The following is a 16,246-nucleotide window of genomic DNA, read 5'->3' on the forward strand; positions in this document are numbered from 1 at the left end:
CTGTAGGGCGAAAAGTCTTGTTTCCATGTTTTCCTTTTTCTGTTCCATACAGGAAGTACAGTGGTTGGCAAATATCACCAATTCAGAAAGAGGCTTAGTTTGCCAGCTGATGCAGATTAATTTCAACTGCCGCTTAACCTTTGGCAAGAGTCCCTGAACAAAAACAGCCCCTACTGCTTCTTTAGCATTGCTAGCTGGTTGATTCATCCCCAGATGTTGTTCAAACACTTTTGTCAGTCTATCTAAATACTCATAGAATCATAGAATATCAGGGTTGGGAGGGACCGCTGAAGGTCATCTAGTCCAACCCCCTGCTCGAAGCAGGACCAATTCCCAGTTAAATCATCCCAGCCAGGGCTTTGTCAAGCCTGACCTTAAAAACCTCTAAGGAAGGAGATTCTACCACCTCCCTAGGTAACGCATTCCAGTGTTTCACCACCCTCTTAGTGAAAAAGTTTTTCCTAATATCCAATCTAAACCTCCCCCACTGCAACTTGAGACCATTACTCCTCGTTCTGTCATCTGCTACCATTGAGAACAGTCTAGAGCCATCCTCTTTGGAACCCCCTTTCAGGTAGTTGAAAGCAGCTATCAAATCCCCCCTCATTCTTCTCTTCTGCAGGCTAAACCATCCCAGCTCCCTCAGCCTCTCCTCATAAGTCATGTGTTCTAGACCCCTAATCATTTTTGTTGCCCTTCGCTGGACTCTCTCCAATTTATCCACATCCTTCTTGTAGTGTGGGGCCCAAAACTGGACACAGTACTCCAGATGAGGCCTCACCAATGTTGAATAGAGGGGAACGATCACGTCCCTCGATCTGCTCGCTATGCCCCTACGTATACATCCCAAAATGCCATTGGCCTTCTTGGCAACAAGGGCACACTGCTGACTCATATCCAGCTTCTCGTCCACTGTCACCCCTAGGTCCTTTTCCGCAGAACTGCTGCCTAGCCATTCGGTCCCTAGTCTGTAGCGGTGCATTGGATTCTTCCATCCTAAGTGCAGGACCCTGCACTTATCCTTATTGAACCTCATCAGATTTCTTTTGGCCCAATCCTCCAATTTGTCTAGGTCCTTCTGTATCCTATCCCTCCCCTCCAGCGTATCTACCACTCCTCCCAGTTTAGTATCATCCGCAAATTTGCTGAGGGTGCAATCCACACCATCCTCCAGATCATTTATGAAGATATTGAACAAAACCGGCCCCAGGACCGACCCTTGGGGCACTCCACTTGATACCGGCTGCCAACTAGACATGGAGCCATTGATCACTACCCGTTGACCCAGACAATCTAGCCAGCTTTCTACCCACCTTATAGTGCATTCATCCAGCCCATATTTCCTTAACTTGCTGACAAGAATACAGTGGGAGACCGTGTCAAAAGCTCTGCTAAAGTCAAGAAACAATACATCCACTTCTTTCCCTTCATCCACAGAACCAGTAATCTCATCATAGAAGGCGATTAGATTAGTCAGGCATGACCTTCCCTTGGTGAATCCATGCTGGCTGTTCCTGATCACTTTCCTCTCATGCAAGTGCATCAGGATTGATTCTTTGAGGACCTGCTCCATGATTTTTCCAGGGACTGAGGTGAGGCTGACTGGCCTGTAGTTCCCAGGATCCTCCTTCTTCCCTTTTTTAAAGATTGGCACTACATTAGCCTTTTTCCAGTCATCCGGGACTTCCCCCGTTCGCCACGAGTTTTCAAAGATAATGGCCAATGGCTCTGCAATCACAGCCGCCAATTCCTTCAGCACTCTCGGATGCAACTCGTCCGGCCCCATGGACTTGTGCACGTCCAGCTTTTCTAAATAGTCCCTAACCACCTCTATCTCCACTGAGGGCTGGCCATCTCTTCCCCATTTTGTGATGCCCAGCGCATCAGTCTGGGGGCTGACCTTGTTAGTGAAGACAGAGGCAAAAAAAGCATTGAGTACATTAGCTTTTTCCACATCCTCTGTCAGTAGGTTGCCTCCCTCATTCAGTAAGGGGCCCACACTTTCCTTGGCTTTCTTCTTGTTGCCAACATACCTGAAGAAACCCTTCTTGTTACTCTTGACATCTCTCGCTAGCTGCAGCTCCAGGTGCGATTTGGCCCTCCTGATATCATTCCTACATGCCCGAGCAATATTTTTATACTCTTCCCTGGTCATATGTCCAACCTTACACTTCTTGTAAGCTTCTTTTTTATGTTTAAGATCCGCTAGGATTTCACCATTAAGCCAAGCTGGTTGTCTGCCATATTTACTATTCTTTCGACTCATTGGGATGGTTTGTCCCTGTAACCTCAACAGGGATTCCTTGAAATACAGCCAGCTCTCCTGGACTCCTTTCCCCTTCAAGTTAGTCCCCCAGGGGATCCTGGCCATCCATTCCCTGAGGGAGTCGAAGTCTGCTTTCCTGAAGTCCAGGGTCCGTATCCTGCTGCTTACCTTTCTTCCCTGCGTCAGGATCCTGAACTCAACCAACTCATGGTCACTGCCTCCCAGATTCTCATCCACTTTTGCTTCCCCCACTAATTCTACTCGGTTTGTGAGCAGCAGGTCAAGAAAAGCGCCCCCCCTAGTTGGCTCCTCTAGCACTTGCGCCAGGAAATTGTCCCCTACGCTTTCCAAAAACTTCCTGGATTGTCTATGCACCGCTGTATTGCTCTCCCAGCAGATATCAGGAAAATTAAAGTCACCCATGAGAATCAGGGCATGCGATCTAGTAGCTTCCGTGAGCTGCCGGAAGAAAGCCTCATCTACCTGATCTGCCTGGTCCGGTGGTCTATAGCAGACTCCCACCACTACATCACTCTTGTTGCACACACTTCTAAACTTAATCCAGAGACACTCAGGTTTTTCTGCAGTTTCGTACCGGAGCTCTGAGCAGTCATACTGCTCCCTTACATACAGTGCTACTCCCCCACCTTTTCTGCCCTGCCTGTCCTTCCTGAACAGTTTATAACCATCCATGACAGTACTCCAGTCATGTGAGTTATCCCACCAAGTCTCTGTTATTCCAATCACGTCATAGTTCCTTGACATCACCAGGACCTCCAGTTCTTCCTGCTTGTTTCCAAGGCTTTGTGCATTCGTATATAAGCACTTGAGATAACCTGTTGATCACCCCTCATTCTCAGTATGAGGCAGGAGCCCTCCCCTCACAGACATTCCTGCCTGAGCTTCCTCCTGGTATCCCGCTTTCCCACTTACCTCAGGGCTTTGGTCTCCTTCCCCCGGTGAACCTAGTTTAAAGCCCTCCTCACTAGGTTAGCCAGCCTGCTGGCAAAGATGCTCTTCCCTCTCTTCGTAAGATGGAGCCCGTCTCTGCCCAGCACTCCTCCTTCATGGAACACCATCCCATGGTCAAAGAATCCAAAGCCTTCTCTCCGACACCACCTGCGTAGCCATTCGTTGACTTCAATGATTCGACGGTCCCTACCCAGGCCTTTTCCTTCCACGGGGAGGATGGACGAGAACACCACTTGCGCCTCCAACTCCTTTATCCTTCTTCCCAGAGCCACATAGTCCGCAGTGATCCGCTCAAGGTCATTCTTGGCAGTATCATGGTGCCCACGTGGAGAAGCAGGAAGGGGTAGCGATCCGAGGGCTTGATGAGTCTCGGCAGTCTCTCCGTCACATCGCGAATCTTAGCCCCTGGCAAGCAGCAGACTTCTCGGTTTTCCTGGTCAGGGCGGCAGATAGATGACTCAGTCCCCCGGAGGAGAGAGTCCCCGACCACCACCACCCACCTTCTCCTCTTGGGAGTGGTGGTCATGGAACCCCCAACCTCAGGACATCGCATCTCATGCCTTCCAACCAGCGGAGTCTCCTTCTGCTTTCTCGCCCCAGACATATCATCTGGTCCACTCTCCGCAACGGTACCTGTGGAGAGAACATGAAAGCCGTTAGTTACCTGTGTCTGTGTTACTGGAACCCGGACATTCCGCTTACCTCTTCTGGTGGTCACATGTTGCCAAGCTTCTTCACTGGCCTCTTGGCTCCTCTGTGCAACCTGCTCTATATCTTTAGAGCTTTGTGCCCCTAGAAGCCTATCCTGAGTTTTGTCCAGAAAATCCTCAGTTTCTCATATGCAACGCAGGGTCGTTATCTGTTGCTCCAGACCTTCAATCTTCTCTTCCAATATGGAGACCAGCTTGCACTTTGTACAGACAAAGTCGCTTCTGTCCTGTGGAAGAAAGACAAACATGGCACATCCAGTGCAGGTCACAACAGCTGAACCCCCCCCTTCCATATCACCTTCCTACTATGAGCTTCCTCAGAGCAGTTTGCAAGACGTAAGCCTCACTGGGCTCACTCCAGGCGAACTCCCAGGCAAACTCCTGCTGTGAGTTGCTCTGCTGTCCCCGGCTGCTCAGCTGGTTCGCTGCTGCTCAGCTGGTTCGCGAAGCTCTGGCTATTTATTTAGTCAGTGGGGGACTCGCCCTTGTTCTGTTTACAGTTGTTAATCTTTGTCCAATCCGTCTTCCTGGGACAAATGTCAGGAATGGCGGTCACTAGGCTCTCCCTAGCCTGAGTCAGGGCATCCCCCATTCCAGGATTGGTATTGGGCCATCAGGCCTTATCAAATAGTTGTTGTCAGACCTCAGAAGCTGTAACTACTCACAAGAGTTGGTTGATGTCAGCCCATGATGGACTGTAATATTGAATCACTGTCCGGAGTTCCTCTTTAAATTTCTCTGGCTCATCTCTAATATTAGGGAACTCCTTAACCAGGTTTCTAAGGGGCATGCACTGTGATCAAGTCCCCTCCACTCCCCGGCAATTGTCTTAAGGGAGCCTGGAGTAATGCTGACTGGTCCTGTTGTCTCCTAGTGCGGCTGGAGATTGGGGGAGAGAAGTCAAGTGGGGCACTGGTAGAATCAGAAACAGCCCCCGACCCTTGAGGAAGATAGGGTAGCAGACGGGTTTCCTCTCCAGAAGGAATGATCTCTTCAGCAGACACAGAGATCGGGGGGAGGGGGATAGCTCAGTGGTTTGAGCATTGGCCTGCTAAACCCAGGGTTGTGAGTTCAATCCTTGAGGGGGCCATTTGGGATCTGGGGCAAAAATTGGGGATCAGTCCTGCTTTGAGCAGGGGGTTGGACTAGATGACCTCCTGAGGTCCCTTCCAACCCTGATATTCTATGATTCTATTATTTGCCGGTGAGTCTGCTGCTGCTGCTGGAAAATCATTAAGCGGCGCAGCCTGTGGAGGGGGAAGTGGGGAAGGAGGCACCGCGGTCTGCCGAGCAGCACTGAAAAAGTCTACAATGTCCTCAGCTGCTTCCTCTTCACTCTCAGTCTTAACTAATTGGGGATACAAAGGAGCTGAGGGAGATAATGAGATTGCTCTGGCTGGAAAGCATCCAGTTGCCTTACACCTGGTTTTTAACTCCTGCATCTGAGTTTTTAATTTCTCCTGGGAATCTTTTAAACTTCGCACCCGAGACTCATGGAGTCTCTTTGTAGCTTTCTCCCACCAATAAACAAACTGTTCCCACTGCCCATCAGGGATTTTAGGTGACACAAGAGCGCTTCTGAGGCGGACAATCTTATTTAAATCGAAGGTACCTTCTAGTGGGAATTGTTTAGATAAATCAGCACACATATAAAAATTCCAGTACTTACAGGTCCCGGGACTATAATGCACATACATAAAATAAGCAGGCATGCCCTTCGGTGGAGCAGGAGTAGTCTTGGACTGATTTCCACCCATTTTCTAAGCGTGTGGGGGTGCCCTGTCCGCTGCAGCGGCTCATAAACTAAGACACATCTCTATCCTGTCCGCTGAGTCAGCGGCTCATAAAGCTAAAATTACCACACCACTCCTCGGGCACTCACACAGGAAAGATTTATTGAGGATGTCCATGACCCTCCTACACTTCCCTTTAGCAAAGAGCGTCGGCTAGTCTCAGAGAGAACAATGCCGCTTACTCTGATTGCTTTCGGTGAGATGGTCAGACCAGTCAGTGGCTCATAACCCTCCTTCAGGCGGGGAGGAGAGAGGGAGGAAAGAGGTCAAGGGAATGGACATAGACCGTCCGAGGGTGGGAAAAGGATAGGGTCACACAATCCTAGACCCAGGCAGGCCCCATGGTCAGTCCTCCTCTGATACCCTATAGAGATTTCAAAAGGTCTCTTAGCTTTGAGTTCGTGCCTGGGGTTCGAAGGGGGACGGTCCATAGTAGCGGTCGCTGCCTCAGATGGGTGTAGCTATCCGAGTCACGGCACCAAATATTGTGGAAGAAAATGAACTCCACTCTCAGGTAGGAAGCAACAAAATCAGAGACAGCTTTTTTCGAGCAATTGCAAGGGAAGAATACAGCTGGCAGAGAGCATCTCTGCCTCAGTTTCTTCAAAGTACAAGCAAAATCACACAAGCATTTATACCTCTTTGTGACGTGCATAAATTAAAAATATCTACATTTTATTTAGGCTATTTACTATCTATTCCAGTATTTTCTCACTTTCTCTTCTCAAAACGTTGTTATCTCAAGGCTAGGTCACACTGACTATTCTGCTGTTTCCCATTCGCTTCTGACATGAGCCCTGCTTCTACAGGTCTCGCGATATTAGGCTAAGACTTAGCTCAATTGTTGCTCTGTCTCTGACACTTAAATGGCTGCACTTAAACCCTCTTTCTTTCCCAGCTTCCACACTTGAGATACACTTTCAGTGTGTCTTTGTAGAGTTTCCTCTGACTACCATGGGATCTCCAACCATGGGTGAGCTGAGAGTAGAGGGCTTGTTTTGGGAGGCGAGAGTCTGGCATCCGCACACAATGTCCAGCCCAGCAGAATTGGTGAGTGAGGCTCATTGCTTCAATGCTGGTGACATTCGCTTCAGTGAGGATGTTGGTGTGAGTGCAGCGATCTTCCCACTTGATGCAAAGGATCTTCCAGAGGCATCGTGGGTGGTACCTCTCCAGACTCTTGAGGTGCTGTCGATAGGTCACCCAGGTTTTGCATCTATAAAGGAGTATAGGAATAACAGTTGTTTCATAGACCTAGATCTTAGTGTCCTTCTATAGGTCATGGTCTGTGAAAATGCACCAGAGCAGTTTCCCAAAAGAAGCACTTGCGCACTGGATCCTGTGCTGGATCTCACTGTCAATTTTTGCATGTTAAGAAAGTTGGCTACCGAGGTAACATAAGTCCTCAACTCTCTCCAAAGTCTGTCCCTTGATGGTGATTTGTGGTGGTTCATGTGGAAGGCCTGAAGCAGGCTGATGGAGCACTTTAGTTTTCTTGATAGTGAGTAAGAGTCATAGGCTTCGGTAAGCTTATGCAAAAAAATCTAGTATGGACCGAAGGTCATTCTCAGTGTGTGTGATGATGAAACTGTCATCAGCATACTGAAGGTCAGTAAGGGATGTCCTGTGGACTTTAGGCTTCGAGCGGAAACATCAAATATTAATAAACTTCCTATCCATTCTGTATTGAATGTCAACTCCAGTGAAGAGGAGGTCTTTATCAAGGACCAAAATGACTGCTAAATACATGGAGAACAGGGTTGCTACTATAACACATCCTTGCTTAACCCCAGTTTTGATGATGAAAGCATCCATCTCCAGGCCATTACAAAGAACGGTGGCAGTCATCTCATCATGAAGAAGCCTTAGGCCCTCAATAAATTTTGGAGGGCAGCCAAATGTGGCCAGCACCTTCCACAGGGCTTTGCAATTGACAGAGTCGAAGGTCTTTGTCGAATCGATGAAGGCCATGTACGGGTCCTGATTTTGCTCCTGAGATTTTTCCTGGATGTGGTGGGCAATGAAGATCATGTCGGTTGGTCTGAAACTGCACTGAGATTGTGGCAATATTTCCTCAGCAAGGGGAAGTAATCGGTTTAAGAGTATACGGGCAAGAATTTTCCCTGCTGCAGATAGCAAGTCAATGCCACGATAATTTCCACAATCCAACTTATCTCCGTTTTTAAAGATGGTAACAATTTTAGCATTTCTCAAGTCTTCCGGAATCTTCTCAATATACCAAATTTGAAGAAAAATGAAGCTTCTGACAGCTTAGCTCTGAGGATCATTGGAGCACCCAAGCCCCTTCACTGCAACAAGGTGATGGTCCCCAGAGAGGGGTTGCAGCCGTGGCAAGATGTGTAACCAATAAAATTATGCTGAAATTGTGCTCCTGGCTGCTCTGGGCCAGAGTGGCACCAGGCACCAGAATGGAGATGAGGGAGACTGTATCCACCTATTGGGCCCAGGCAGTGTGAGGAGGAAGCTACCTGAACTGAATGCAGACCAGGGTGGCAGGGGAAAGTAGATGAGGACAAGGATGCAGGGGGACTATTCTGAGCCTGGAGGCTGGTGGATGGAGAGAAACTGGGACTGGGAGAGAAAGCGGGAGATGGGGACTGGCTGGGCAAGGAGACTGGTCCTGGGAGGAGGGGAAAAGAGACTAGGACTGGCTAGGCAGGGCAATTAGGACAGGAAGTGGGTGGGGAGAGACTGTGATGTGCTGAGCAAGGAGCTGGGGGAGACTGGGACTGACTGGGGGAGGAGTCTGGGACTGGGAACCAATGGGGAGGAACTGGAGATGGGTGAGGAAACAAACCAGATGACGAACCAGGGTGTCAGGGGAGTCTAAGACTAACTGGGTGACGAGACTGGAATAAGCAGCCAGAGTGGGCTATGGGAGACTGAGAGCAGACCTCCATGAACATTTAGTGCGTGGCAAGCTGGGGTGTAAATCTACCCTGCACTGTCCTGCCATGCATCGAGTGTCCGTGTGGATGGTGTGGCTGAGCACTGGGGCCTTGTCTACACTACAGCTTAAGTTGATGTAAGTTACATCGCACAGGGGTGTGAAAACAATCCCCCCCCAACAATGTAACTTATGTCGACTTAAAGCAGTGTCTGCATCGCAGTATGTCAGCCGGAGACGCTCTCCCACCAGCAGAGCTTCTGCCTCTCGATGAGGTGGACTAATTGTGTAGACAGAAGAGCGCTTGCCCATCGATGTAATGTGTCGTCACCAGACGCGTTGAGTGTGCAGCAGGCTAGTGCGGGGTAAATTTACACCCCAGTTTGACACAAGCTAAGTGTGTGTAGAGAGAAACCCTGAGACAGGAAGAGGCATCCAAGAAGAGAAACAGGGGCTTGGGGAAGACAGGACAACCCAAGGCAGGGATAAGTGTGAGAAACAGATCAGCTGAGGACCCCAGAGGGGAGGGACAGCACAGAGAATAGGGGGAAACTGGGACAAGACTGGGGAAGCCAGAGGTGAAGTTCAGGCTTGGCTTGTCCAGGAGCCTGGGCCTGGGGATGAGAAGCTTGAGGAGTGGAGACTGGCACTGGGTAGACAAGAAGAACAGGACTGGGACACAGAGCAAAGGATGGAGAAGAGACAGGACCGATACAGGGACTGCTCGGAGGGGATGGGGCAGAAGGGGTTAGGCTTCGGGGAACAGGGGTAGACGGGTCTGTCACTACTAGAACACACACCTCTCCAGAGCCTGGAATGGAACCAGGATCCCTGAGTTTTGCCATTCTCCTGCTGTCAGCAAATATCTGTCAAACCCTTCAACAAAATTTTCTGATCCCGCTCTAGTGCTGGTCCACAAAGAGGATGACAACCTACTACTACTGTCAGTTACGCCGTTAGCTCAAGTGGCAGTGGTTTCTGTGGTGGATCTAAAGGTTCCAACCCTGCTGATGACTCATGTGGGTGTCACAGGGTTGCCATCTTTTTCATGGCTGGTAACCAGATCCTTGAGGCTCTACCCCCTGCCCTACCTCTTCCTCCCAAGGCAACGCCCTTCCCCACCGCTACCCCAAGACCCCACTCCTGCTCCACCTCTTTCCTCAAGGCCCTGCCCCTTCTCTGCCTCTTCCCCTCAAGGCTCTGCCCTCATCGCTCACTCCCCCTCTCCCCTCGTCACTCGCTGGATTGTCTCAAGCAGCCAGCCTGCAGGTACGAAGCCGCCCTGGCTGAGCAGGGGCTGGCACAGATTAATGACCCGGTTTCCCCCCGCCCTTCCTCCCCCCAGCCTGGAAACCAGATTTTTGGTTCAGGTGTCATTTAGGTCCCTTTTCGACCGGACTTTCCAGTAGAAAACCAGGCACCTGGCAACCCTAAATGACACCTGGACACAGAAGCCAAAAAACGGACTGTCTGGGTAAAACTGAGACGGGTGGCATCCGGAGGGTGGCAACATGATTCCGCATCTTGGAACTTCTGTTTTTTCAGTTTGCTTTTTTAAAAACCTAGGAAATTATGCACAAAACATTACTTTTAAGGAACGTTAAGTTTGCAAAGTTAAGTTGTAAAAAATAACGAAATGGCAGAATTAAAGTTGTCTTTGTAACTTTATTTTGGCCCACTTGTACATCTGCGTTAAGATACCGTCTTTAATTACAGGATAAGAAGCTATTTTCTCCATGAGACCCCTGCCTCATTCAGTGCACAGCACAGACAGCGTGGGCATAGTTTGGGAGGGTGCAGGGGGGCATTGGCAGAGGAAAGGCATGGGGGGGCACGCGGGGTCGGTGCAGGGAACGGGGGCAGGGGGGTGGAGCCACTTCTCCTGAGGCGGAGAGTAGCTGCTCCGGGTTGTCGCTCTGCAGCTGTGCACAGCTGCCTGGCTCCTAGTGCCTGCCCATTCCCGTAAAGCGGTGAGTGCCTGCAGCCGGGCAGAGGACACTGGGAAAGGGGGATGGGGCACGGGGCAGCGGGCAGGGGAAGGGGGTGGGATGGGAAGAGAAGGAGAGAGAGGAATGGGAGCGGGGAGCGGGAGCCCAGCATGTGGCGTCCCCTCGGCAGCAGCAGCCCCAGCAGGGAGGCGGCTGCAACGGCCCTGGGAGGCCCCAGAGCAGCAACATCTCTGCAACAGCCGGTGCTGGAGTGGCCACAGCTCCCAAGCTCAGGTCACTGCAGCAGACAGCAGCAGCTGGGGCTCACCCATGGAGCCATCCTGCCCTGCCCCCAGCCCTGGCAGCCCAGAGACCACTCCAGGCTGGGAGGGGGGAGGGAGAGTCAGTGAGCCAAGATAACTGGCTTCAGCATGCACATGTGTGTGTGCATGTGCGTGTGTGTGTGCGTGTGTGTATGTGTGTGTGTGCGTGTGCGTGTGTGTGTGTGTGCGCACTCTCTGTCCCCCCAGATACAGCAGTCAAACTACGCCTGTGCTAGACAGGGCTCTGGATCAGGGTTGGTTGTGGCGTGAAGGAGGCTGGTCTGTGTAGGACCCTGCCTCATGGTCACAGAAACTGCAAAGTGTGCTGTGTGTGAGGCAGGGGATTGCAGAAGGAGAAAGGAGGGTCTCTTGTTAAGGCAGCTGAATCCTGCCCTGGGGAACGGGATTCTCTCCCTGCCTCTGCCACAGAGATCCTATGTGATGCTTGGCAAGCCTCTGAAACCAAATATTTCACAGGTGGTCATTAATTGTGTGTTCCTCATTTTATGGGTGGCCCCTTGTAACCGTGGGGGTCTGGTTGCAGAAGTGCTGAGCATATGCTGCTGTAAACTGAAGTCAGTAGGTCAGGGGTGCGCAAACTACGGCCCATGGGCCGGATCCAGCCCCTCAGGGCTTTGGATCCGGCCCGTGGGATTGCCCCCCATGGTGCCACAGGCCCCGCAGAAGCAGCCAGCACCACATCCCTGGGACCCCGGGCCGGGGGGGGGGTGGGCAGAGGGCTCTGTGTGTTGCCCTTGCCTCCAGGCACCGCTCCCCGCAGCTCCCATTGGCCAGGAACGGGGAACCGCAGCCAATGGGAGCTTTGGGGGAGGTACCTGGAGGCGTGGCAAGGGCAGCGCACGGAGCCCTGTGCACCCCCTCCCCCAGGGGCCGTGCAGGGATGTGGTTCCGGCCACTTCCCAGAGCGGCGCGGCGTGGGGCCAGGGCAGACAGGCAGGGAGCCTTCCCTGGCCCCGGTGCGTGCCGCTGCCACCCCGGAGCTGCTTTAGGTAAGCGGCGCCAGGCCGGAGCCCGATCCCCTCCTGCACCCCGCCCCCAAACTCCCTGCCTGCACCTCGCACCCCTCCTGCACCCCAACGCCCTTCCCTGAGCCCCCTCATACACCCGCACCCCTTCTCTGCCCCAGTCCCTTGCCCTGAGCCCCTTTCTGCACACCGCACCCCCTCCCACACCCTACACTCCCTCCTTCACCCCAACCCCCTGCCTCGGCCCTGCATAAAATTTCCCCACCCAGAGGTGGCCCTCGGCCCAAAAGGTTTGCCCACCCCTGCAGTAGGTGTTCTGCTCTGAACATACTAAATGCTGTATAATGCTAAGAAATCTGAAAAATCAGGACCTGGGTGTCTCAAGTTGGGCACCCAAAATCAGTCGACACTTTTGATCATTTTGGCCATAGTGTCTCTGGGCTTCAGTTCCCCATGTGTAAAATGGAGATAACAACACTTCCCTGCCTCCCAGGGGTGTTGTGAAGAGAAATTCTTTAATGTTTGTGAAGCTCTCAGCTACCATAGGAATGAGCACCACAGAAAAGCCTGTGAGGAAATGAACAATTCTGTTTTAGGAGTTCAGTTTGGATGACGTGCAGTACGTAAGGGCTGGGGCCACACATTGCACAAAAGAACGATTGACCATCCACCCATTCAGTCAGCACCACGTGTCCTGTGCACCGAGTGAGGCAGGGGTCCTGGGGCAAAAATAGCATTTGATCGTGTAATTAAAGACAGTATCACAATGGAAATACAAAAGGGGCTAATTAAGGTTACAGAGGACAGCACACATCTGGCATTCTGAATGTTTGAGTGCTTGACTTCCTTTTAGATACATAGCTTTATAGATTTTAAGGGCAGAAGGAAGCATTAGATCATACAGTCTGGCCTCCTGGGTAACAGGCTACAGAATTTAATCCAGTTACTCCTGAACTGAACCCAATAATTTTTGTTTGGCTAAAGCACATCTTCCAGAAAGGCATCCAGTCTTCATCTAAATACTTCAGGAGTGAATAATCTTCTGCTTCCCTTTTTAGTTTGTTCCAATGGTTAATTGTCCTCGCTATGGAAAATGTATGGCTTACTTCTAATATGAATTTCTCTGGCTTTAACTTCCAGCCATTTGTTCTTGTTTTGCCTTTCTCCACTAGACTAAGGAGGCCTCTACATACCAGTGTTTTGTCCCTGCGCAAGTACTTCTACACTAAAGTACTTATACAGTATAATCACATCATCTCTTGGTCTTCTTTATTAAAAATAAACAGACGGAGCTCCTGGAATCTCTCACTACAAGGCGTATTTTCAAGCCCTTAAATCATCTTTGTGGCTCTTCTCTGCACCCTTTCCATTTTTTTTTAACATCCTTCTTAAAATGTGGACAACACACTGGATGCGGTATCGGTCTCACCATACTGTATACAGAGGTAAAATCATGTCCTTGGTCAGAAATTATCCAACAAAATAGAGCTTCATTGGAAAATGCTGGTTTGTTGAACTGGACATTTCCCATGAAAGTGAGTCGGGTGCAATGAACTTTCTCTAGACCACAGGCAGGGTTGTGGCAGAAACCTGCATGGTTAAGTGCCAGCTGGCTCGGGGGGCTCCAGCCAGCCCTGTCCTGCAGACTGCCTTGGGGCCAGGTATTCCAGTCTTCTCAGGTCAGCTGCTCTGGGATAGCTGCACCATGTAGACTGCCCCAAGACCAGAGACCCTGGTCTTCTATAGTCTGCAGCTCCAGGGCAACCCTGCCATGGAGAAGGGAGTCCCGGCTTTAACCAGGGCTCAGCTCCCAGCTCCCCAGTAGGGAATTTAGAAATCCTGGGATGGGATCCTGATTCCCAGGGTCTGCGGCTCTGGGGCAGCCCTGCGTTGCAGACTACACCAGACTGGGGACCCCAGAGCTTTGAGACTCCCAGGCCAGCTGCCTATTTGGGACACCAGCTGGCCCAGGAGTCTGGAAGCCCAGGGATCCCCAGTCCAAGGCAGTCTGCAATGCGAGAGAAATTGACATTTTTGTTTTTCTCTTAGCACTGGTGTGAAACTGACAAGAATGTCAGTGTCACTCAGCATCTGCTGGTGTCCCTGGGAGCAAATTTCATGTTGGACACACCATGTGTTGGTTTTTCCAGAACAAATTTTGGAGGGGATTTCTGGTTCACAGGAAGTTTTGAAATAGCGAAATTTCCTGTGAGCTGGAAATCCTGCATTTCAGCCAGCTCTTCTCACTGCTCCCCTGCTGAAACCTCCAAGGATCACCGTAGCCTTTTCACAGCATCACCCTGGGACCTCTAGTTCCATTGCTTGTCCACTACGACCCCTGCAAAGACCATGGGAAATATCTGTATGTTTACATATATTATGTGTACCTCTGTTTCTTTTATTGCTGTTTTGCCATTTCCTACCAGGGTTCAAAGAGTAACTCCTGCTGGAGCTCCCCATGTGTCCCAGCAAAGCAGACAATGGCTGCAGAGAACCCAGTCACTGGTACTTAACTGACAATATGGGTGTCAAGGCCTTTGAACTTTTTCCTCTGACCAATCTGGGCACAACCCCCCTAGCTTGGGAGTGGGTTTCCTTCAAGTGGGAAAGTTAAACAAAGAGCTTGGGAACTATGAAAAGGAGAGCCCTGATGAACAGAGAGGGAGAGGCAGGGTCTGCAGGGAAGGAGATTGAAACCCAGTCCCCAGAAGCAGGGGTACCTGGGATAGGTTGGGTCAGCCCAGGTTTTGAGGGAAATGCTGTGGATTACGGAAGACATATGCCCGTTGGCCTTTAGTTGCCTTAACACTTTTCTCTCTGGTCACTGTGTTCCTATGGATACATAAATAATATCACTCTCCTGGGCCTGGAACTATTCAATATTTTCATTAAAGATTTGGGTGATGGAGTAGAGAATAAACTCATAAGATGTGTGGATGACACAAACCTGGGAGGGGTCACAAGCTCTTTGGATGAGAGTATTAGAATTCATAATGACCTTGATACATTGGAGAATTGGTTTGAAATCAGTAAATTAAAATTCAGTAAAGACAAAGTACTATACTTAGGAAGGAAAAATCAAAAGCAAAAAATCCAAAATGGGGAATAACTGACTAAGCAGCAGTTCTGCAGAAAATGTTCTGGGGTTATACTGGACCACAGACTGAAATGGGTGATGCTGTTTTGAAAACAGGAAATGTCATTCTGCATTTTATTAACAGAATTGTCATATGTAAGACAGAGGAGGTAATTGTCCTGCTGTACTCAGCACTGGTGAGGCCTCCGCTGGAGCAGTGTGTCCAGTTTTGGGCTCTCTCTCTACAATGGGTAGGTAGGACAAGAAGTAATCCACTTAGATTGCAGCAAGGGAGAGTCAGATCAGATACTAGGAAAAACTTTCTCACTATAAGGATAGTTAAGTACTGGAACAAGGTACCAAGGGAGGTTGTGGAATCCCCGTTGTGACATTGCACTCCATATGTTTTATGGAAATATGCTTATGAGTGTGAATATGATGTAACTGGAATATGTTTTATGCAAAAGGTCTCATGTAATGTATCATAACAAAAGTTATAACCTACTGAATATATTCCTCCTATTTGTATGTATGTATCATTCTTCTATCTGAAGCTAGAAATATGAAGTATGACTCTGAGGTCCTATTGTAATAATGCAAAGTGTGGGCCATTTATGGTGGTTTAGAATCTTGATGGCTCCGATTGACTGGAACAATTGGTTGTAGATGGTTTATTTGCCTGCAAGCCTTCCTGTGTACGTGTGGGCCAGCCTGTGAGTAATGAACAATGAGGTCTCACATGACATCCATCTTAAATCCATCTTAAATCTGGTACTGCTGCTGAGCAGTTTTTGGGGTGTGGACCAGATCTGTGTCTGTGTTGCAGCAGGCTAGCATGTCTGGCTCAACAAGGCAGGGTTCTGGAGTCCCAAGCTGGCGGGGAAAACGGGCTCAGAGGTAATTTCAGAATGTGAGGTGACTGTCCCTAGGGGGTGTCTGTGACCGAACTCGTCACACACATCATTGGTGACTTTTAAGAACAAGTTAGACAAACATCTATCAGGGATGGAGTAGGTATACAAAACCTGTCTTGGTGTGGGGGGATGGACTAGATGAATTTGTGAGGTTCCTTCCAGTCCTACATTTCTATTTATTCCAAGATTTTATAAGCTGATGATTTTTTAAAAAAGTTTATCCCTACTAGATACTGTTTAACATCCTCCTTAGTTACCAACAGACTGCAGAGTGGTTCACCCTCTTCACATGGTTTGAATACACATCCTGCTTCTATCCAAAACCGGAAATGTTTATTGAACACTTCTGCCTTATTTGCATCATTATAAA

General features: G+C 49.8%; 1 protein-coding gene across 1 annotated transcript in view; it reads left to right on the plus strand.

Annotated features, from left to right (window-relative positions):
* LOC140898840 (antigen WC1.1-like) overlaps positions 1-16,246 on the plus strand; it is a 56,186-nt gene that overhangs the window by 17,547 nt on the left and 22,393 nt on the right. The window lies entirely within an intron of this gene.

This window comes from Lepidochelys kempii, chromosome 1 (assembly GCF_965140265.1).
Source record: "Lepidochelys kempii isolate rLepKem1 chromosome 1, rLepKem1.hap2, whole genome shotgun sequence".
Lineage (NCBI taxonomy): Eukaryota > Metazoa > Chordata > Testudines > Cheloniidae > Lepidochelys > Lepidochelys kempii.